At 45.9% G+C, this 23,384-nt stretch overlaps 1 protein-coding gene across 1 annotated transcript in view; it reads left to right on the top strand.

Annotated features, from left to right (window-relative positions):
* HERC2 (HECT and RLD domain containing E3 ubiquitin protein ligase 2) overlaps positions 1-23,384 on the top strand; it is a 1,611,099-nt gene that overhangs the window by 789,932 nt on the left and 797,783 nt on the right.

A 23,384-nucleotide genomic window follows, 5' to 3' on the forward strand; every position in this document is an offset into this window, starting at 1 on the left:
ATGTTTGTATTTTTACCAATTATTGGGATGTACATCTCATTGCAATTTTAAAACAGCAGGTAACAAACATACATATTTTTAATATAGCATTTGAGGTAGACCAGCTACTTCATAGGTTTGGTTATACATGACATCCTGTGTGGTGAATTTGCTGTGAACTCCACTACCCAAAAATGCCTTTATTCTTCACATTTATATTGCATGTCAAGTATGATGAAAGTCTTAAACACAGCTCTACTCTTTTTGCCTTATTTCTTCAATATCCTATCTCGAGGGGCCTCTTATGCCCAGCTGAAACTCATTGCTTCCTGGCATGAGTTTGTAGCTGGACCTCCGGCTTTAGAAAAAAATGCAGTTTGACTTCTAAGTATAGCCAGGACATCTGACAAATGGGGGGGGGGGAAATTGTTGTTTAGACAATGTTACACAAGTAGATTAGACACTTGGGTTGTTGACCTGCATAATGAGTGCCGGTAATATTGTTCCCACCCAAAGCATGCGCCTTTTGGATTTTTGTAGCTGCCTGTCCTTTTCATATAAACCTGTTATGGGCAGGCGAAAACGACTTGTCTTTGCCTTTGAAGATGTTCCATTGGCTGGTGGAGCTGCAAGTGCAGTCCTCTAAATAATGCAGTTAAAGAAACACAAAAGCCCAAACATTTTGAGTATATACTGTTGTATAGCTCCTATATATCCTTATATCGTGTTAAGTTAGCATAGGTACATTTGAGATTTAAACGCCATTTTTCCTTTCTTGCAACTTCTGCACACGACCCTTAATTGTTGACTTAGCTTTCAACCTAGTGGTTTGCCGTGGTGTATGTGAGAATAATATGTTCTGTAGTAGGGGATCTCTGTGTATAGTCATAATCTAGTGAATAGTCCCGCCCATGTGCGTGGACCCCGGAGCAATCAAAAATAATCTCTTACAGTGTCAAAAAATGCAGAAAATGCATAGACACTTAAGAGAGAATTTAAAGACAGATAATGCAGCCAAAAGGCTACACTGTCCAGTACTTCAACTAGAAACTTCCACCATAAAATCCACAAAACAGCAAAGCCTGTACAGATTTCCCTTGCCTAACAGCAAAATCCCTCAGGAATGATAGAGAGAAGAACCTGGACAGACAAGCCCCATAGGCTGCCATTATGTGGCTTAATTAGGATACTGTGCCTTTAAGAGAACCTTCCAGAACCTTCTCTCAGTATCCCAGAATGCATAGCAGGTCCAACTTAGCCTCAGTTCTTTTTTCCGGCTCCTGCAAGCAGGACCCTGGAGCATTGAGCTCTCCCTTTCAAGGGTTTTTGTTGGTGTTTTACACTGATTTCGATTTTTGGTACTTTTAAAGTACTCTGGTGACTTTCTTTCTGTGTTTCTGCACTCTTTTTTGTCCAATAATGCCTGCATTATTCGACAAGTGCCCTGAGTGCTCAAGAAAGAAGGCCAAGACAGACTCCCATGAGGTCTGTATTCTCTGCCTTCCCTCTTCCCACATCCCTGAGGAGTGTAGGATCTGCAGAAGCTTCTCTGGAAGGACCCTGAAGGAGAGGAAGAAGATCAGGCTTCAGGGGCTTGAGGAGAGGAAGCTGAAGGCACGAGGTGGGTCAGGAGGGGCTCCTTCTACCCATGCTGAGGCCTCTGGGGGGCTCCCCAGGGGCAGGAAGACCAGCCCGCGCCCAAGGTCTCCGTCGGGGTCAGTTGCGCTGACCACGACGTCGAGGGGACGGTCAACGGCCAGTTCCAGGTCTCCCCAGGGCTCTGGGTCGAGAAAACGTCGCCCGTCGACGTCGAGGAACGTGTTCCGGCCGCCGTCGAAGCCGGTGTCGATATCCTCGTCGTCGCTGTCGGCGTCGAGTGATCGACATCGGAGGGCCCGGCGTCGGCGCTCGCCGTCGAGGCGACACCGCCGTTCGCCGTCGAGGACATCGTCGTCGAGGGGATCCTCGTCGTCGAGGTCGCCGTCGAGACCAAAGGCATCTCCGGCGCCGAAGAGGTCGACGTCGAAGCATTCCAAAAGGCCGACGTCGAGACGGTCGAGAAGATCGACGTCGAGAAGGTCGGAGAGGTCGACGTCGAGGAGATCCAAAGGGTCGCCGTCGAAGCGATCCAGGAAGTCGACGTCGAGACCGGCGAAGAGGTCGAGGTCGCCGTCGAGGCACCATCGCCCGTCGTCGAGGTTTCGTGGCTCGTCGATCTGGTCGGGGTCGACGTCGAGACGAAGACACGGTTCGACGTCGAGGAGTGTGATTCGGTCGACGCCGAAGGACCGTTCGACGTCGAGGGGACATCGGTCGTCGTCTGGACACCGGTCTTCAGCGTCTATAGGTCCTAAGGACAGGCCCAGGACTGTGGGGGGCTCCCCACTCTCTGGTAGAGGTGATGGCTCGCCGGGACCGGCGCATTCCGGGGTGGATACTCCGATGAAGCCGTCTACGCCTCCTCCGCGGCCTGCTGTGCCGAAGGGTCCTCCTCCGAAGGCCCCTACCCCGCCTCCGAAGCCGGCTCCGCGGGACCCGCGTCCGGTTGCCCCTCCACCCCCGATCCCACCGAGGGAGGTGTCGATGCCTAAGTTCCCGACGCCTCCGAAGAAGACTCCTAAGAAGCCTGGAGCTCCTGACCCTGGGAGGCCGAAGGAGCGTCCGAGGCCCAAGAGGTCGAGGTCTCGCTCGGGGAGACGGGACAGATCGAGGAGTGGCCGCGGATCTTCATCACGATCCAGGCATCATCACAAGAGACGTCGGTCCAGGTCACGTTCTCCTTCTGGGACCCGTTCCTACTCGCCCACGCTGTCCGATTCGCCGGAGACTAGGGTGTCTCCGATAGACGATATTAGCACATTTCAGGAGGTTCTCCTGCGTGGTGCGGCGAAGTTGGGCATTGAGGTTGAAGCGCCTACGGCTTCTACCTCGGTAATCTTTGAGACTTTACACAAGAGGCACTTGTCTCGCCCCCTGTTACCTCTGGTGCCGGGGCTCCTTGAGCCCGCCGAACAGCTATTCCTGACGCCGGCGACGGTGAGATCTGTCCCTTCCAGGATACTGAAAAAGTACAGGGCTCCGGACTCAGACCCAGCCTTCTTGAGGAAAGACCCGGTACCGGATTCAGTCATCGTGACTGCTGCTCGGAAGCTTCATTCCACCTCCCCTGCGTCCACGGTGCCTCCGGACAAGGAGAGCCGGTGGATCGATTCTGCTGGTCGCAAGGCGTGTGGGACATCCGCCTCGTCCATGAAGGCAGCCAGTGACTCGGCTTTGCTGGGACGTTACGACCGGTCCCTTTGGGACTCGATGGAGCAGTTCGCAGACCTCGTCCCTCGAGACCGCAAGGAGGACTTTGTGGAGATCGTCAAGGAGGGGATGTTGGTCTCTAATCAGGCCATCGGCGCTGCAGCAGACATATCGTTGCTGTCCGCGCACGGATATTGCCACGGGATTCACCAGAGACGCCATGCTTGGCTCAGGTTGACATCGTTGAAACCGGAGGCACAGCAACGCGTGGCGAATCTCCCGTTTTCCGGAGATACCCTCTTCGGGAAGCACGCGGATGATGAGATGGCCAGGATGAAGGCCGAAGCGGAGACCCTGACGGCAGTGGGCCTGGAAAAGCCCAAGGAAAAGAAACCCTTCCGACAGTACCAGCGTCGGTTTGGGGCGCAGGGTCGTGGAAGGGGGCAGTCTGCTGGTCAACATCAACAGCGGCAGCAGCAGCAGCAGTACAGGCAGCCCTTCCAGAAGCGACAGGGTGGTAGAGGTCGTCAACAGTCCTCTACCGCGACCAAGGGCCCGGCCGGGTCCCGTCCCTGAGCTGTTACTTCCCCCTCGTCCGTTACCCGCTCCGGTGGGGGGAAGCGTTCAATTTTTTCTGGCAGAGTGGAGAAAAATTACTCAGGACAAGTGGGTGCTGAATATTGTTTGCAATGGATACAGTCTACGTTTCACCAGCCCTCCTCCATCGATTCCTCCCGTCAGCTCGCAGTATCAACTGCGCGAGCTTCAGACGGAGGCGGACGTTCTGCTAAGGAAAAGGGCGATCGAAGACGTACCTCTGTCTCAAAGAGGAAGAGGTCTGTACTCTCGGTTCTTTCTTGTCCGCAAGAAGGACAAAAACGAGTTCAGGCCCATTCTGGATTTGCGGCAGGCAAACAAGTGGATTCGCAGAGAAAAGTTTCGCATGCTGTCGTTGCATCAGATCTACCCTCAGCTGCAACGGGGAGACTGGATGTGTGCCATAGATCTACAGGACGCATACTTCCACGTGCCCATTGCATGCAAACACAGAAAATTTCTGCGCTTTCAAGTCGGCACCAATCACTATCAGTACACGGTGCTACCCTTCGGACTGAAGTCTGCACCCAGGACATTCTCAAAATGTATGGCAGTGGTAGCGGCACACCTGAGGAAGAACAAGGTGTTTGTCTACCCGTACCTGGACGATTGGTTGATCAAAGCCTCCTCCTTCTCGGAAGCTCGAGCACACTTCCAGAAGACGTGCGTTCTCTTGAACAGGCTGGGGTTGCACATCAACATGTCCAAGTCGGTCCCGATTCCGGTGCAGTGCATCCAGTACTTGGGGGCCTCCATCAATACGCTGTCAGCAAGCGTGTCTCCTTCGGAAGAGCGACGTTTATCACTCGTTCGGAAGGCTCAGGCTCTCATGAAAACTCCGTCTACGACGGTGAGGACCGTGTCTTCTCTACTGGGATCGATGGCCTCTTGCATTTTTCTCACTCCTCACGCACGGCTACAGATGCGTCCTCTGCAGGAGTGCTTGGAGGATCAGTGGGACCAGAGGAGAGGTTCTTGGGACGACAGGATACGACTGTCTCTACATGCTCTTCAGTCTCTGAAGTGGTGGTGCTCGAAGGAGAATCTCCTCAGAGGCGTTCCCTTCCACAAGGACATTCCCACACAGACCATCGTGACGGATGCGTCTCTCCTAGGTTGGGGGGCGCATTCCGGAGATCTGCAAATTCAAGGGACGTGGTCCCCGACGGAGTCCACGTACCACATCAATTTCCTGGAACTGAGAGCTGTTCACTTGGCACTGAAGGCCTTTCATCCGTCCTTTCAGACCAACTCTCTGCTTGTTCAGACGGACAACACGACTACGATGTATTACCTCAACAAGCAGGGGGGCTCGAGATCGCGCACTCTGTCGCAGGAGGCGCAGGCGATCTGGCACTGGCTTCTGGCTCGAGGACTGTCGATAACGGCCACCCATCTGCCAGGTGTGCAGAATGTTCAGGCAGACGAGCTGAGCAGAATCGTGCAGGAAAACCACGAATGGGTCATAAACGACGAAGTACTAGGAGAAGTCTTCGCAAGGTGGGGAACTCCAGACGTAGATCTGTTTGCCACCGCCGAAAACAGCAAATGCCGAGGCTTCGCCTCCAGGTACTACCAGCCAGGGACGCTGGGGAACGCGTTATGGATCAACTGGTCGAACAGCTTTCTGTACGCTTTTCCACCAATTCCCCTGATTCCGGCGGTTCTCATCAAGCTGTCTCAATCCAGGGCGAGAATGATTCTGATTGCCCCGGATTGGCCCAGACAGTGGTGGTTCACGGACCTGCTTCACCGATCTCTCCTTCCTCACATGAAGCTGCCGTGCAGGCCGGACCTTCTCACGAAGTTCGGGGGGCGGATGGTGCACCCCAACCTCTCGTCTTTGAGTTTGGCGGCATGGCTCCTGAAATAGTGCAATATGGCCATCTGAATCTCCCAGAGGATTGTATGGGCATACTGAAGGAGGCTAAGCGACCTTCCACTAGGACTTCCTATGCTTACAAGTGGAAGAGGTTTTGCATCTGGTGCAAGTCTAAGAACTATGACCCTACGTCATGCAAGGAAGATGTCATCCTTCCATATCTGCTTCATCTGGCGCAGTCGGGCCTTAATGTCCATTCCATTAAGGTTCATCTGGCTGCTTTGACTGCCTACAGGAAAGGCCCTTCACAGACTTCCTTTTTCCAGATCCCTGTGATCAAAGATTTTTTGGAAGGCTTGAAGAAAGTGTTCCCTCCTGTCAGGCTTCCTTCGCCTTCATGGGACTTGAATGTGGTGCTGTCCAGATTGATGAAGGAGCCTTTTGAACCCATTCATAAGGCTTCGTTGCAGCACCTGTCCTGGAAGGCGGCGTTCCTCGTGGCCATTACATCGGCCCGCAGGGTGAGTGAGATTCAGGCATTGTGTTGCCAAGAACCTTATACTGTATTTCATAATGCTAAAGTTGTTATGCGTACTCACCCTAAGTTTCTTCCCAAGGTTGTTTCTGATTTTCATATCAATCAGACTATCACTTTGCCTACGTTCTTTCAGAATCCTTCATCTCCGGCGGAAAGGTCTTTACATTCCCTGGATGTGCGGAGGGTGCTGAAGTTTTATCTTGATAAGACTAAAGATATTCGTAGGTCAGGCCAATTGTTCGTCAATTATGGCTCAGTCAGGACAGGTCTTGCTACCTCTAAACAGTCCATCTCGAGGTGGATTGTGTCCTGCATACAGTTGTGTTACTACAAAGCTAATAAGACCTTAGGAGGTAAGCCTAAGGCTCATTCCACCAGGGGCAAAGCTGCTACGACAGCTATGCTCCGTAATGTTCCCATTGCAGAGATCTGCAAGGCGGCCACTTGGAAGTCGGTCCATACCTTTGCTAAGCATTACTGCCTGGACACTGATGCCAGGGCAGACGCTCAGGTTGGGCAGGCTTCGCTGCGGAATCTGTTCGCACAGTAGTGGCGTTATTTTATTCTCCACCGCCGCTTGGTGTGGGGATGGGCTTGCCATTCTATTCACTAGATTATGACTATACACAGAGATCCCCTACTACAGAAGGAGTAGTTTCTGTCCTGTAACTCCAGTTCTGTAGTAGGGGTATCTCTGTTATAGTCATAAGCGCCCTCCCGCCTCCCCGGTGGAGTGTTGTTCATGATCATAATGCTACAGGTCTGGCGTTTCCTACGCCCTCGAAAAGAACTGAGGCTAAGTTGGACCTGCTATGCATTCTGGGATACTGAGAGAAGGTTCTGGAAGGTTCTCTTAAAGGCACAGTATCCTAATTAAGCCACATAATGGCAGCCTATGGGGCTTGTCTGTCCAGGTTCTTCTCTCTATCATTCCTGAGGGATTTTGCTGTTAGGCAAGGGAAATCTGTACAGGCTTTGCTGTTTTGTGGATTTTATGGTGGAAGTTTCTAGTTGAAGTACTGGACAGTGTAGCCTTTTGGCTGCATTATCTGTCTTTAAATTCTCTCTTAAGTGTCTATGCATTTTCTGCATTTTTTGACACTGTAAGAGATTATTTTTGATTGCTCCGGGGTCCACGCACATGGGCGGGACTATTCACTAGATTATGACTATAACAGAGATACCCCTACTACAGAACTGGAGTTACAGGACAGAAACTACTCCTTATTGCTCTGATATCAGTTTTGTTTAATAAACCATGTCTGCACGGAGAGTGCTGAAGTTTCAGGAGCAACACGATATGGAATTGTTATGAGGTCTGATCTCCACGCCTTCATAGTCATAACACAAGTGCAGCCTTTGCCAACTTGGGCTTGAGGCGGGATTGATATTGCTTTGCAGGAGAATTGTTAACACACTTGATGCGGTGCACATGCAGAGAGAGCTGGTGTATGCTGATGTGATTCCTTCATGCTAGGACACTAAGGTATGGGCCCGCCCTAAAACAACCCAATGAGCCTTCTTAGATAATAATATAATATATGTGTTAGGGAGGGTGAGATATAAGTGTTGTTAACTCTTATTCATTACAGCATGTTAACATGCTGTCACCATTCGCTTTTTATGTCTTAGTAACTATGCTGATAATTTTGCTACTGATAATAAGTATACTTGTATTATCAAAGATACTGCGCCTGAGAAGACGGCATTAGTAAATAAACATTTCAAATGCACATGTGTCTTCTTTACTCCATGTTCTGGTTTGTAATGATAATATAACGAAAGAGTGTTCATGAGTCCCACGTACCCTGAGGTACTGTAAGTTCATGTTCTGGTTTGTCTAAACATTGGGTGTTTGATATGTCCAATGAGACACTGTAGCTAGCTCGGTAAGGGGTGAGTTGGTTGCTAAGGTAAGTTTTGGGACACCCTAATTTGCCGAGGTTCCACTCCTCTGTGCACAGTTCTGTGTGAGTACAGAAACCCTGCAACATGGCGCCCAACGGTTTCGGTGGTCTTATATCATGACACTCGAGTAGTTTATCGTTCATGCCTTAACCCCTTCACGTCCGTTTCCGGAAAACGGGGTGTCGGTGAAACCTACCTATTTTTTGAAATAGGTCTTTATTCAAGCTTGATTCTTTCTTAAACGGTTTCTTTGAATTACTACCCAGTTGTGCTACAAAGTATTCTTTGTGTTTTCTTATTTCCAATTCTGTAATGGCGGCAGCGGTGGCTATTGCGCAGCATAGTCGCGTAGCGGTACGCAACCATCTTCAGACGTACCAAGTCCCAGTAGATGGGATGGCTGTGATTTTCGTGGTATGTGCAGATCCGGCGTTTCCTTACGAGTTGTTTTACTCTTGGGTTACGTTTCCGGCTGTGGACGCTAATTCTGGTTTGTTCCACTCCTACACCGCCTCGGATGTCCCGGCTGAATATACGCCGTACAGGGCATTGGAAATACCTATTGATCATTGGCAGCATCGAGTTTGGTTTGATGGCGCCCTCCCCCACTCTATGTCCCCTGCGAGGTTAGGCCCACTCTCAATTCCAGGTACTAATTGGCCTGCGTTGGGTGGCTTTACCCCGCACCCGAATCACGGGGCTTGCACCCTGGCAGAAATTCGCAGGCTGCATGTAGTTTCCATTTCCGTGATTCGTGCTTTAGTGCAATACATCGGTCGACATCTTCCTGGTGGTCCCCAGGGGGGTGCGGCCGCTCCCCTGGAACGAGGCGGAATGCGTCTCAATCCAGTGATGGTAAATTCGGTTTTTGGTGCGCGTCCGGTTGACAACGATGACTTCCCATTCTGGCTAGCAGAGAAGTTTGATCAACTGGAGGCGGTTTTTCCGAATTCTACTCCTGCTGATAAACATAGAATGTTGACGATTACTCTACCGAAGGATATTACTCCTGAACTTGCTGACTGTGACAGCTGGGGAAAAACATTTGCGGCAGTTTATACAAGGTGCTTCGGCACCCCGTCTATGACTGCCCTGCCTGAAATCGTTAGACGTGTTCAGAATGATCACGGTCCAGAGGCAGCGGTTGAATTGGGTATGCGCCTGTGTGGTTCTTTTGAGATTGTAAGTGATCTCATTCTCTCCAATGTTAAAGGAGATGCAGTTAACTTTCAGGTGTCGAATGCTTTGGCTGCTCTGCCCGATGCCGACAAACCCCGCCAGTTAGCAAAAATTGTGGTGGCCGCTTATAAAACGATTGGCCGCACAAGTAGAGGTCTGAAATATTTTCCAGTGAAGGAGAAAAAACAACCACAGGGACAATCTGCAGTGACAGATGCCCAGCCCAAGTCCAAGAAACTAAATTGGCCTAAAAAACAGACACAGGGGAAGCAGACAACGCAGACTCAGGGTACTTTTCCTGCAATACAAGCTCCTGCGCCACCCGAAAAAGTTTATGATTTGCGCGACCGCGCGATGATTAAATCGCCTGATCGTTTTCAGGGTTCTGATCAACGCTCTCCTCGTTCCTTTCAGGACACATCGGCCCCGAAGACCGGTGGAGGAGGAGGGGGTGGACGTGGACGTGGTGGCCAACAAGGACGTGGCCAGTCCCGCCAGACGGACGGCGCAGTGAAGCAGGAGGATTCTACGCCTAGGCGTCCGCAGTTTGCGAAAAAGAAAGTCGCAGCCTTAACAGCGCATCGATATGCCACAGATAGTGAGAACGCGGCTTCGGAATCTGACGTGGGCTCTGACCTTGCTGGACAGCGCGGCGGAGATAACCATAGTCAGAGAGGCGCTGCGTCCACTACTGAGGGTGACAGCGACTGATGTCTACGTTGTGATAGAAACAGCGGATACTAGACTCGCTCCCCCTGAAAGACTATATGAAATTGTCCTGTTAATTGAAGGTGACATACAGCGTACCATTAAAGGTGTATTTTGGGAGAATCTGTCTTCTACATATGATATTTTACTTTCGGAGGCTGACTGGCCCCCACCTTTTGTGCTCGCGGCGCCGCGAGGGGAGGAGGTAATCCTACCCAGTTTCGCGAACACTGTCTCGAAAGAGCATGCGCAGCATTTTGCAGAAGAGTGGGCTCGGGCTCTCGCGCCGGCTCTGTACCGTAACCAATGTGGTTGGGATAAATTGTCGCCTTGCCACGAAATTCCGTTGCGGTCTCAGCCGCAGCCTCAACCTCAATATCCCATTCGGCGTGAAGCAAAATCTTCCGTCGCGGAAATCCTTGAACAATTGGAATATCAGGGAGTTATTGAAACGTGTGTGTCACCGATGAATAATCCACTTTTTACTGTGAATAAACCTGACGGATCATATCGTTTGGTTTTGGATTACCGGCATTTGAACTCGCATTGCCGTAACTGTGCAGTACAGAATACCCACGGCTCTGCCCTAGTGGATAGTCTCGTGCGTAAGCGTTTCAAGACAACGCTTGACATATCCAATGGTTTTTATGCCCACAGATTGGACAGCTTTAGCTCCCAATGGACCAGTTTTACAAGCGCTGGAGTGCAAAAGCAATTCCGGCGTCTTCCAATGGGCTACAAGAATAGTCCTGGTGTATTTACCGCACGAATTGTCTCTATTCTGGAGGCACTCGACCTTGATGCTTTTTCGTATGTGGATGACATATATCTCACAGACGACGATATTTGGGAGCATCTGTGTCGTGTAAATTCTCTTGTTTGCAACTTCGCAGACATGGGTTACAAATTCAACTTTGCAAAATCGCACATTGCTGAACACACAGTGTTGTTTTTGGGCTATGAGCTCAACAATGAAGGTAGAGGTTTGGCTCCTCACTTCTTGGAGAAGTGCGCACAATTGCGCGCACCAACAACTCTGAAAAAATTACAATCCTTACTGGGCTTTTTGAATTTCGGCAGAACTTACATTCCGGAATATGCCCAGCGTATCAAGCCTTTGTATGCTTTGATACAACCAACTTTCTCAAAATCATGCTGGCTGCCTGAGCATTCAGCCATTTTGCAATCCTTGCAGGCTGATCTGCTCGCTTCTAAATATTTACTGACTCGTGATAACCACACCAACCTGGTCATAAGAATAATTCCTGGGACGGTGGGTTTCACTTACCTCACTTTTAATGAAGGTGACACAGTACCTATTGCTTACAAGTCACACTTGTACACCTCGGCTGAGATGCGGTTTCCCACCATAGAAAAGGTTTTAACTGCTGTACAGATGGCTATTCTAAAGGAACGAGCTCTGTCACAGGGGAAACGCATGCTGGTGGTAACACCCTGTCCTCATTTGGAGGCAGTCACGAAAGCCAGTGTACCAAATTCGAAAGCTTTGCACCCTCGGTGGATTCAGTGGGCTGCGTCATTGTCATCCTCGGATGTCATGTTTATTTTTGACGCTTCCTTACGGTCGCAGGAGTTCTTGCAGTATGAATTCGTTCACCCTGCTCCTCTGGCGATGCGACCTTTGGAGGACTTCCATTGCATCATTTACACTGATGGGTCAGCGCAGGTTGCGCATGGCTCTAAACATGCCTACGTTTCCGCATGCGCCATTGTGGTCGGTGCTATGTTGAATGATGAGTTCATTTCCAGGGAGGTACACACGTTGCCCCTGGGCGATTGCACCGCACAATTGGCAGAGCTTCGTGCTCTCTTACTAGCTTTGGAGTACGCAGATCCAAGTGTTACTACTCTAATTGTAAGTGATTCTTACTACTGTGTCCAGTCTTACAATGAAAACTTGTTCTTTTGGATTCAAAATGATTTTCATGATTCCAAGGGTAGCACAATAAAACATAAAATGATCTGGGTTCGAGTGGCAGAGCTTAAGGCTATGTTGCCACTCGTTTATGTGATTCATACTCTCGGTCATCAGCGCGTGGGAGTTCACGCTTTTGGCAACTCGCTTGCTGATGAAGCAGCGAAATCAGCAGTATCTACATACTTAGTTGCAGCAGTTACTAGGTCTAAAACCAAGATTGATAGCGACATCTTGGCAGCGATTGCTGCCTCTGAGAAGGGAAGTAAACATCCTTCGGGATTCCCTTCGAAGTATAAATACCACTTAAGTCCCGAAAAGGTTCCTTTTGTGACAATTCCTGATGTTGGGGAACGGCTGATTCCCAACTCGGATCGCAGAACAGACTTGATTACAGCGGCTCATGAAGGTGTGGCGTCTGCGCATGCGGGCGTCTCAGCCACTGTAACGCAACTACAACAACGTTTCTGGTGGCGGGGACTGTACAAACAGACGCGTGATTATGTCCTTCTTTGTGACATATGCCAGCAGATTAAACCTTCAACTGCTTCGCGTCCGCCTCAGACTCAGTTGTACATTTCTAATAAACCACTAGGCTGTGTTTATTTAGATCACTGCGGTCCATTTTCATCTGATACTGCGTATAAATACATCTTAGTAGCAGTTGACTCATGCACACGCTTTGTTTGGGTATGGCCACATCGCAGCGCTGATTCCCGGACTGTCATCAGAGATTTGCGTATCTTTATAGGGATTTTTGCCTGTGGTACCTTCCATTCGGATCAGGGTCCGGCTTTCGCCTCTAAGGCGTATAAGGATGCCATGACTTCGATGGGGGTCCAAGTCAAGTTTTCGTCACCCTACAGACCCGAGGGTAATAGTGTAGTTGAACGAATGAACCGTGATTTAAAGCAATCTTTGACAGCCCGAGTTATAGGCACTGGCAGAAATTGGCTGGCTCACCTCTATGGCGTGCAGCGTGCTCTTAATAATCTCCCTAGAAGGTCTCTGGGTGGGCGGACCCCATACGAAATGCTCTTTGGCATCAAGATGTTCGTCCCTGACCTTGACGGTCTAGACTCGGTGGTTCGCGCCACTTCCTTTGACGCAGATGAACATTGCAATGTTTTACAGAATCTACAAAAGACGAGAGACACTCTTGCAAAGGAACATTTGCCCTCCACGTCGGATGATGCGTTGCAGATCCCGGTAGTTGGCTGGCTACCCCAAGTTGGAGAACTGGTTCGAGAGAAGATCGACAACAAGAAAGAGTTTGGTCCCTCCTATCGAGCTCCGGTCCCAGTGCTTGGAGTGAAGGGCACAAGAACAGTCATTTTACCACCACTTCCAGGTCGTAAGGAAAACAGGTTTATTTCTATTGACAATGTCAAGATACACAGAGTGGCCGATTCTTCTTAGCATGACACCGGCTGTTTCCTGTCCTTCCATTGTGAGAAATTCAATTATGCCCACTGCTTATAATAATGAACCTGAGGTGGCCATCGAATTACCTGCTGTTTCCACTCCATTATTGAATAATTTACCAGGAACTAACCTTGATGAGACAGACTATACATACCCCACTGATTTGTCCATGCCTGACCTGCAAGCTCGTTTAGCCACGGAATCCAGATTTTCATTTGACTCTGCTTCCCTTGCCTCGAAAAAACCCTCTAAAATTGCATTATATGCTAGCCTGTTTAAAAAACATTTTTTGATACCTCCTTGGATATACATTTGGCTGGTCCTTTTTTCAGTTTACCTTTTTATGTCAATTGGTTTTGTGTTTTATTTTTTTCGGATTATGAATGGACACTATGTCGAGGAGAGAACTTGCATTACTCATTTGAATGGAACTTTGGCCCCACTTTCCTCTTCACATTCTACACACAGATTAAAAAGAGACTTGACTTTGGTTAACATCACAGCGTGGCCTGTTCTGGATGGAATCGCGTGGGATGCAGTTCGTTTTCAGATTCATGGTCGAACGGAAGTCGTTAATGTCCCTAATGTACTAAGAGTTAATATGGGGGATGTGGTGAAACAAAACATTCGTTCTGATGATTGGGATGTTAATGCTGTGGAAAGTTTGTTTTCTGATTTGAAATATTATGCTGCTTTTGATGCTGAGGATTTATATTTAGAATCTGCTAATTATGGTGAATTGTTCTGTTACCAACATTATGGCAATCACTTCTTACACAAGACATCTTCCCGAAGGGATGCGGTTAATTTTACTCAGTGGGAACATTGCCCAGCACCAACACAAGGGAGTTCAGAAACGTTTCTTAAAAAGTATACTTATTTCACTGACTTTAATCAGTCCAATCCCGAGTCCTTTTATTTTAAATTTCACAAACAGCCACTGTCCAAGGTTCGACTTACAAATACAAAATTGTTATATTCAAAGGCCTTCCTGGATCAATTAGTTACTGGAGGGTATGAGTTATGGAAGGATACCATAGACCTTAAATCAGTTTGGGGCTCAAGGGCCTGGCAGGTACAAGGCACTGAGGCTTTGCACCGTGCATGTCTCATCCCAAATCATATGTGGTTTTTAAATGAAACCATTTCCCAGACCACGTGCTTTGGATTGGCTACATCTAAAAGGTTAAACACCCCGTCTTTCCCGGAGTTGGAGGAATATGAGAATTGGAGTAATTTTACTAAATTGTCCATTAGAGATATACAGGCTCTGCTTCTGAATTCCTCCTTTAACATTTCCAGTATGAATCCCAAGGGTTGGCTGCTTTGGCACCGTGGTGCTGATTCTTGCCAAAAGAGATTTTTAAATATAACTGACGGTTTTAAGACTGTTAGATCTGATCCCCGTTTTGATTTGAGTCATACTGTCACCTCTTACTCTGTTGGCAAGTTGTGTCAAGCTTGGCTGCAACATTCAACTTTACCTGCGGTTAAGTATCACCTTTCCAAACTGAATGCAGACGTGGATTTGAATGATTTCATTAAGGGCCCAGCTAGTGGCAGGTCGAAAAGGTGGTTATATGGTGTTTACAATGAAATTTGGAAACTCTCACAGATTGAGGCTGCTTCACGCCTTAGGGCTATTGATCAGGCAAATCTTGAGAAAGTGCTTGCAGTGGTTGACAATAGCATTAACGTGCTTTCCTCTAGAATTTACACATTAGATAATATTGTGTCGTCTGTTGTTGATATTGTGCATGATGAAGTGTCTGTATTATACCATGGTCAAAATCAATTACGTTCAATCATGCAGTTTGCATGGACACTACAGACTCTAAAAATGGGTAAAGTTCCCTGGGGATACATGAACGTTTCCTCTTTATTTGCACCATTTAATTTGACAGACAAACAACGCTTGCTTTCAATGCGTGATGCTTCCTTTTCTATGCTCCATATTGAAAGATTGGAATCTTTACCTTTTTCTGTGGCAGAGACCACTGCTGCTACGTGGCTTATCCACGGTTTAATAACGCTGCCTTTTGCTTTATATAAGTTTTCAAATTGTATGAAATATGTGCCAATAGGTCGTTTTGAACCCTTAGGTAGCGGTTTTCTTCATGAGGTCTGGTCACTCCCATACACATACAGATGTTTCAAGGATGAACAAGAGGTTTATCTAACAGGGGATGAGTGTACTGAGACGCCAGATCATTCTTTAATGTGTAGACGCATACAGTTACACGGTTCATGTAACAGGGACAGACCGAATATGGCTTGCGTTTTACAGGGCACGCCAGTTCCTGCTATCATCCCCACGTTTAAATTGTTAGAGAATGGTAGTTATTTAATGCTCAATAATGAAAACTGCTGTGGTTTAATTAAAGGTATAGCTTTCATAGTAACGGTTAGTGAGCGAGTTATTTGCTGCAGAAATGTTCTTTATCCTCCCACACGTGAACATAGGGAGTCTTCCATTTGGCCACAGATACCGACCTTGGGAGCAGAATTCAGCGGCATGGCTAGAATAAGAGCTCTATTGTCCCAGAAAGAGGTGGCCTTGAGCTCGGCCCGTGAAACTTTCGTGCTTCACATTGCTAACACCCGCACGGAGGTTCAGGCTCTTTTAAACACTGATTTGCCCTTGCATTTCGGAGCCATGGTCCGTTCTATCTTTAACGCGTCCTCCACAACGGGCCTAGCACATTTTTTTAAAGTTGTTAGCGGTGGTCTCGTGACTTCCTTTGAGAAGATTTTTGGAGTCATCCCTGCCTTCTTCCATTCTATTTTTTCATCCTTGTTTGGAGGGTTCCCGTTTTTACTTGCATTAGCGGCTGGCGCATTGGTGGTTTTCTGCCTTTTTAAATATGGATGCCCTTCCTGTGCAAGACCACGCTCAGCTGCTACTGACGCGGTTTCGCAACCGCATGCTTGATTATTATGGCACACTGCCGTTGGCGACTCTAAGCACGGCGTTTGGATTATCTTTTCGGTTCTCCTATTTCACCTGTGTCCAGCCTGTATTTCACTGCCTGACCTGTGATTTCCTTTGGGCCATTGATTTGTGTCTCTGCGGACCAATATCTTCTGACGTCGATTTTGATCAACTGATGAGTCCTATCATTGCTCACGAGTTGGTTTGTTCTGACGAAAGGATTATGGCCTTGGCGGTGGCACATGGACTAATGGGTCCCTGGGATGTGTTGTCGGCAGCGCAAAATTTCTTGGGACGAAGTTTTCTTGAAAACCCACCGAGCTGTCCTCTGATGGTTATAGAGGATGCGGTGCTGGAAGATCACGTATGTTCCTTTCATCTTTTAAATTGGATGGCTGAACTGTTTTCGGATGAGGACAGTGACTTCCTCCTGGAGGCTGTTGCAGCTTACTTTTCATATACAGTCTTATCATAGACACTGCCTCAAATTGACATGCTGATTGATAGCATTTCCTTGATTTTATTGACTTTTGGTCAAGACATTTTTTTTGCTTGCCTATTGGCTTGAGCCACATTATACTTGTGGGCTATTTTTTTAGCATTAGTTTTTATAATTGAATTTTTATTCATGCTCGTTTATAAAAGGATTCTGCTCTCATGTGATGGCACTTCTGTTATCTTATTTAGTCCGTTCTCGGATCATGGGGGGGTGTTGTATAGCTCCTATATATCCTTATATCGTGTTAAGTTAGCATAGGTACATTTGAGATTTAAACGCCATTTTTCCTTTCTTGCAACTTCTGCACACGACCCTTAATTGTTGACTTAGCTTTCAACCTAGTGGTTTGCCGTGGTGTATGTGAGAATAATATGTTATTGCTCTGATATCAGTTTTGTTTAATAAACCATGTCTGCACGGAGAGTGCTGAAGTTTCAGGAGCAACACGATATGGAATTGTTATGAGGTCTGATCTCCACGCCTTCATAGTCATAACACAAGTGCAGCCTTTGCCAACTTGGGCTTGAGGCGGGATTGATATTGCTTTGCAGGAGAATTGTTAACACACTTGATGCGGTGCACATGCAGAGAGAGCTGGTGTATGCTGATGTGATTCCTTCATGCTAGGACACTAAGGTATGGGCCCGCCCTAAAACAACCCAATGAGCCTTCTTAGATAATAATAAAATATATGTGTTAGGGAGGGTGAGATATAAGTGTTGTTAACTCTTATTCATTACAGCATGTTAACATGCTGTCACCATTCGCTTTTTATGTCTTAGTAACTATGCTGATAATTTTGCTACTGATAATAAGTATACTTGTATTATCAAAGATACTGCGCCTGAGAAGACGGCATTAGTAAATAAACATTTCAAATGCACATGTGTCTTCTTTACTCCATGTTCTGGTTTGTAATGATAATATAACGAAAGAGTGTTCATGAGTCCCACGTACCCTGAGGTACTGTAAGTTCATGTTCTGGTTTGTCTAAACATTGGGTGTTTGATATGTCCAATGAGACACTGTAGCTAGCTCGGTAAGGGGTGAGTTGGTTGCTAAGGTAAGTTTTGGGACACCCTAATTTGCCGAGGTTCCACTCCTCTGTGCACAGTTCTGTGTGAGTACAGAAACCCTGCAACAATACAAGGTATAAAAGTGTGAGTGGCCTCCTTTAGGAACACAGTGACCTCTAGTAGTATCTCTGACACTTTTACCTAAAATGGTGTAACACACTAATGGTGCAGTTTGTCTTTACTGCGGTTTCTGAAGGCTCAGTGGACTAATGCATTCACACTGGGGATCTGTTTTACCTCTTGGTCACAGATTTGAATCCCAGCTGATCTACTCAGCCCGAGATTGATTAAATAGCGCCATTGAGTTGGATAACAGAACTCTAATTTTCAGTGCCAAGATGCCTCAAGAGATGATGGTGCGCTATACAAATACATATTACGTTAGATTAATTGACATTATATCGCCCACATTGTTTATGGTCAGGAGACCAGATATTCTTGTTCATTTTGTTTACTGGCCAAGTAGGCACTACCTTTCTGCAGCCCAAACTCTGTCAGCTTACAGTGCCACAGTATGGTTATGTGAAAGAGGCACATCCAGTACTGAAACATGACATGTATTTAAATGTACATTATTTCCAAATTGTTCATATGTTACATTGTTATTGTGATTTTGTAAAGTACACTGTCACAACAGAGGTCTCTTGGTGCTATGGATTACCAAGTGAGACAGCAGTAGGAAGAGAGGAAGATCAGAGGGAGCTACAGAAAAGTATGTCTTCAGGTGCGGTCTAAATTTACTGTAAGAAGTACTGAGGCGCTCCTGAGGCAGTTAGTTTTGATGGAAGAGGCCGCGCATAGAAGAGGCACAGCCAACACAGCCAACACATCTGTAACTATAGAATTTGGGACCACACAGAAGCTTCTGAATGCTGGATCAGTGGTGATGAACAAGAAGAGGAGATGCTTTAGAAAATCTGGTGTCTGAGGTGGTGAGATGAGCCACTGATTTCGGATAGCTTGTAACTGGTTAAGCAAAGCTACTTTGAATCCAATGAAATTGATATTACTGTAGGAAAGCAAGACCAATAAATCTGCTCAAAGCTCTAGTTTAGACAGTGCCTCGAGCATCCGTTAGCCATTATTGCTAAAGCTTGGCTGTTGACAAATGTTCTTATGAGTCTACCCTGTTTTATGACTGCCTCAAGTACAATATTTAGTTTGCAAAGAACACACCCCACCTACAACTAATAGCTCCATATGAATAATCAAGATTGATGGCTTTTTCTTTTTAAAAATATGTGATACTTGAGTCAGTTTTTCTAAACTGTTGTGTATTTTTTTTTTAAACAACCTCTCCTATACATTATTTAATAAAAAGTGTGTGTTATATGACAATAGTTGCAAAAACAATTATTAATGGGAAATTGGTGTAAAAACATCATGAGCAAGATGTAAAAAAATTAATTAAGGGCCCTTGTCGTAAGGAAAATTTCTATCAACTTGCATGAGTGCATCTGTATGACTTTAAGGAATTCACAAATGTTTCCTAAAGTACACCTGAAAACATAAATAGTCACAAGTGTCCAGATATATTCCTACCAAATGTTTGTGAACTTCATTCTCTCATGTGGAGACCTATACATATATATTTGCTCATGCGAAAATCTGCTAAGCAAGCACAAAAGGAGTTGTATGCCATTTTTTTAAATCCTTCCCCTGCATGTCCAAGATGTTTTGGTGGCCTTCCCTACTCTCTTTTCACTCTTGAAAAATTTCACTCCTACCCTTTTTTGACCCTTTCCATGGTGTATTTTAGTATATCAATAAATGTGTATGTTTGTGGGTACACAAAAAATCTCAGCACATTCCAGGCTTGGAAAGACCAGTACCAACCACTCTCAACTTAAGTGAATAGGTTAACTTACAAGAAAATCTTCAGTCGAGTAAATACATTTAGTTTATATAAAACCAACTTTTACGTTTGCAACATATGCTGCTGTAGCTCAAACGCTGTGTACACTCCTGGCTTTTAGTGTTGAATGCACTTGCTGCAAGTTGTTTTTCTGGAAGAAGAGTTTTTGTTTTCTAACTGGCTCATGACACTTCTCCCGAAACCCTCAATTTATTTCGACGCAGACTCCGCCATTAGTTGCATCTGAATCTACAGCACTACAAGCTATAAACCAGTTGTTAAAAGTAAGTAACGTTTTTCTTACACAGATTAATAACTTTCATAATTAGGCTCATAACATTTTGACTCTGATAAGACTTTGTAGAGTCCATATAGTGGTAAATCTAAGTATGCAGTTATATTTTTTAGTGCATGGTATATGCCCAAAATTATGGCAAATATGGCAAAGGAGTCACTTTGAGATGAAGTGAGTTGCCCAATAATTACAGTATGGTCAGGTGGAGTAAGGTGGCCTTCTTGATCCATAGTTGGCTACCTAAGCAGTAACTGCAAATGTAATCAATGTTTATTACAATTTGTAAAATGTACTGAATGTTTTACCTTAAATATGCTAGGTTATTTTAGAGGATGCTTCATCAGAATATGAAGAAAGAGAGAGAATGGAGCAAAGATGCAACTCCTCTCAAGTTTATGTTGTTAGTGGATTTAAAGGCTAACCCATGGATTCTTTATAATAGAAGGCACGACCATGGAGGAAGAACAATTGCTTAGTTAATGGTCACCTTCTGCTTAATTTCATGATATGCATGTACATTCAATATACCTGTTGTTGACCAAAGATTTTATGCGTGCTGTTTTACAGGAAGGCCCTTTCGGCGTGTACATTTATGATGCCCTGCAACTTTTAAAAACAGGGCGCTGTAACATTCGTATCACTAAATCAAAAACGGGGGACACTGTTCCGGGGAGGGGTGCTAGGTGTCACCCACTCATTGAGAAGGGAAAGATAGAGTGGAAGGAAGGAGACAGGGAGGGGGTCCTATGCCTAGAACCCACTGGTCTCCTTACTTCCCATCTATCTTTCCTTTCTCAGTGAGTGGGTGACACCTTGCACCACTCCTCCGGAACAGTGTCCCCCCGTTTTTGATTTCACGTTAGTTCTAGGAGCACAGGCACTGGACCATTACCCGCTCCTGGTCCCCTCTTGACTGGGTTACTCAATTTGTGGCTCTAGAGAACCACCTTATGTTCTACATCAGTACCATCCCCTCACTAGACCTCTTATGAACCATGTCTTTGCTACAAATGGTATGAGTATACAAGTAAGCTGATATTTGAAGAGGGCTTTTCCCATTGTAGGACTTGAGTCCATATGGAGAGGCTATAATAATGTTGCCAGCAGTGGTCCACTTTTTTGATTCTGGTTAGAAGCAGGATATTTCAACACTGAAAAGCATGGAAGAAAATTATACTTTGGAAAGGGATATTGGACATAATCCATTTTGACTACATAGTAGGATTTTATTAGGAAACCTCTGACCCGTCTATAATACGAAACCCATACCAACTTAATGTACTGGAGGTAGAAAGTATTGTCATGCTGTGGAAAGAGAACATTGAAAAAGACATCAAATAAGGGCTTCCAGTCAAACAAATTTGTGGTGACAAAGATGACTGGATAATTGTTATGAAATTGTTCCATATGATAACGCGACAAGAAAGCTTTTTTTCCAAGAAGACCAATTCCTTCTCACCATCAACCTTAAAACGCATATTTGCCACCCGCTTAAAACGTAAAACATCAGGGATTCCTTTGCTTTGCCATAAAGGGCCGACCTTTTCATTCCTATTCATTTCTATTTGGCCGCCAGTGTGTGCCCAGAATTCACCAAAGTGTATATCAGTGGAGGCATCTTACTTTAGGTCCCAGAACTACTGTATTTTTTTATTCTTGGTCAACTGGCTGCTGAAAGCTAAATCAGTGAATTGCATTATCCAGTCTATATTTATTGCACATCTCTTATTAAACAAAGGCAAGTACTGCAGATCTCCTATTGGGTAAAGGCAAGTATTTAGTCACACTCAGCTAAAACTTAGTTTTCCTGTGAGCCAAAGTAAGCATACTCCTTTTCAAGCTGTTTTCGTTGGAAGACAGAAAGCAAAAATGAATGGTCGCGACTGACTTGGACTGACTCGGTATCCTGTTTGAAAGGTGGATTGCAATAAGCAGATGACATCCACATGTTTATGGGATGCCTGGGTATCTGGAATTTCTGGGCTGAGGTTGGTCAGATCCTAAATAGGGTATGCCGAGTCAACATCAAGGTAAGCCTTGAGATGATGATTTTTGGGTGTACATCAGAGCCCGGGGTACTCAATAAGGCTCACTGAAAGTTTTTGTTCTATTTATTTCTTCTGGAGAGAAGAGAAATTTCAGATATTGGGTATCAAAGACAAGCCAAACCATAGCTGAATGGTTGTGTGCTGCAATGTATATTTGTAAAATGGACCCAAGTACGACCTCTGAAAAAAGAGCCAGAATGTGGGCTCCATTAATAACCTGAATGAGGGGCGACAGCCAGGGGAACAATTAGGAGGTACAGTGGTGTACCACAGATGTATTTGGTTTTCTCCTCCCACTTTCCAATTATTACACCTGGCTTAAATTTTGGATATTCAGCCTGTTAAATCAGATCCATAATAGTCAAAACTTTCTTCCCCAGCAAGGTAGCCTTATTACTCTCCAAAAATTAGACAGAAGGGTGGCAAAAGGAGGTTTAAGGTGTAAAGGTGTAATCAAGGTGAATGTGGACAAAAAAAACCTAACGGGCTTAGTGGCCTCCATGGGATGGAATGAATCATGCACTGTGATGCTAGTCTCCTTCCAACTAGGGGCAATATCATTGTGCATCCTGTTGTAAAATAAATCTGTGGTCACTTGGATAAGCAGAGAGCATAGTTCGAAACAGGTAAATGGTAGAAGTACTGACTTATTATGAATTCCAGCGCGTAGAGCTGGGTTACTCCCACTGTTTAGGCTCATTCTCTAACAGGCTTCAACTCCACCCACCAAATGATCCACCAACCTTTCATGAGATTGTAGAATAGGCTGTGTAGAGCACAGAAAGGGTCAACGGTTGATCATACAAATTCCACTCATCCTGCATTGCCTGAGTACATGCAAGGAGTAGCATTTGAATAGACTTTGGTGGTTGCTGGTAGACTTGAGGTGTTGAGTTTGTCTGCTATCACTAGGAATTATTTTTAAGTTAGATGAATGCCAAAAACCTCCTCAAAGCATTACCCTTGCAGATGTCAGATTTACACCAGATCTGCAATTATTTTTAAAATATCTATTATTTTTAGCACTGCGTAAAGCACGGGTGCCAACATGTTAGCTTGTGCGTGTCACAGTAGCATAGCAACATTACAAATAGCACTGAAATGCTCAGTGAAGCTTGACACCAATAGTAGAAATAGCTAATCTTTTTAATATTACTGTGTGAAATTGCACACATGTTTTCATTAGAATTGCTTGTAGTCTGTGCAAGAATTATACCTGTTACTCAAACTACGCTTGGCGGTCTTCTGTGTGACAATAGTATGCAGGTATGCTCTTGTGTATTAAAGAATTGCACAATTCTTTTTTTAATCTATTTTCCTTACATTTTCTAAAGAAAA

This window comes from Lissotriton helveticus, chromosome 8, assembly GCF_964261635.1.
Source record: "Lissotriton helveticus chromosome 8, aLisHel1.1, whole genome shotgun sequence".
NCBI lineage: Eukaryota > Metazoa > Chordata > Amphibia > Caudata > Salamandridae > Lissotriton > Lissotriton helveticus.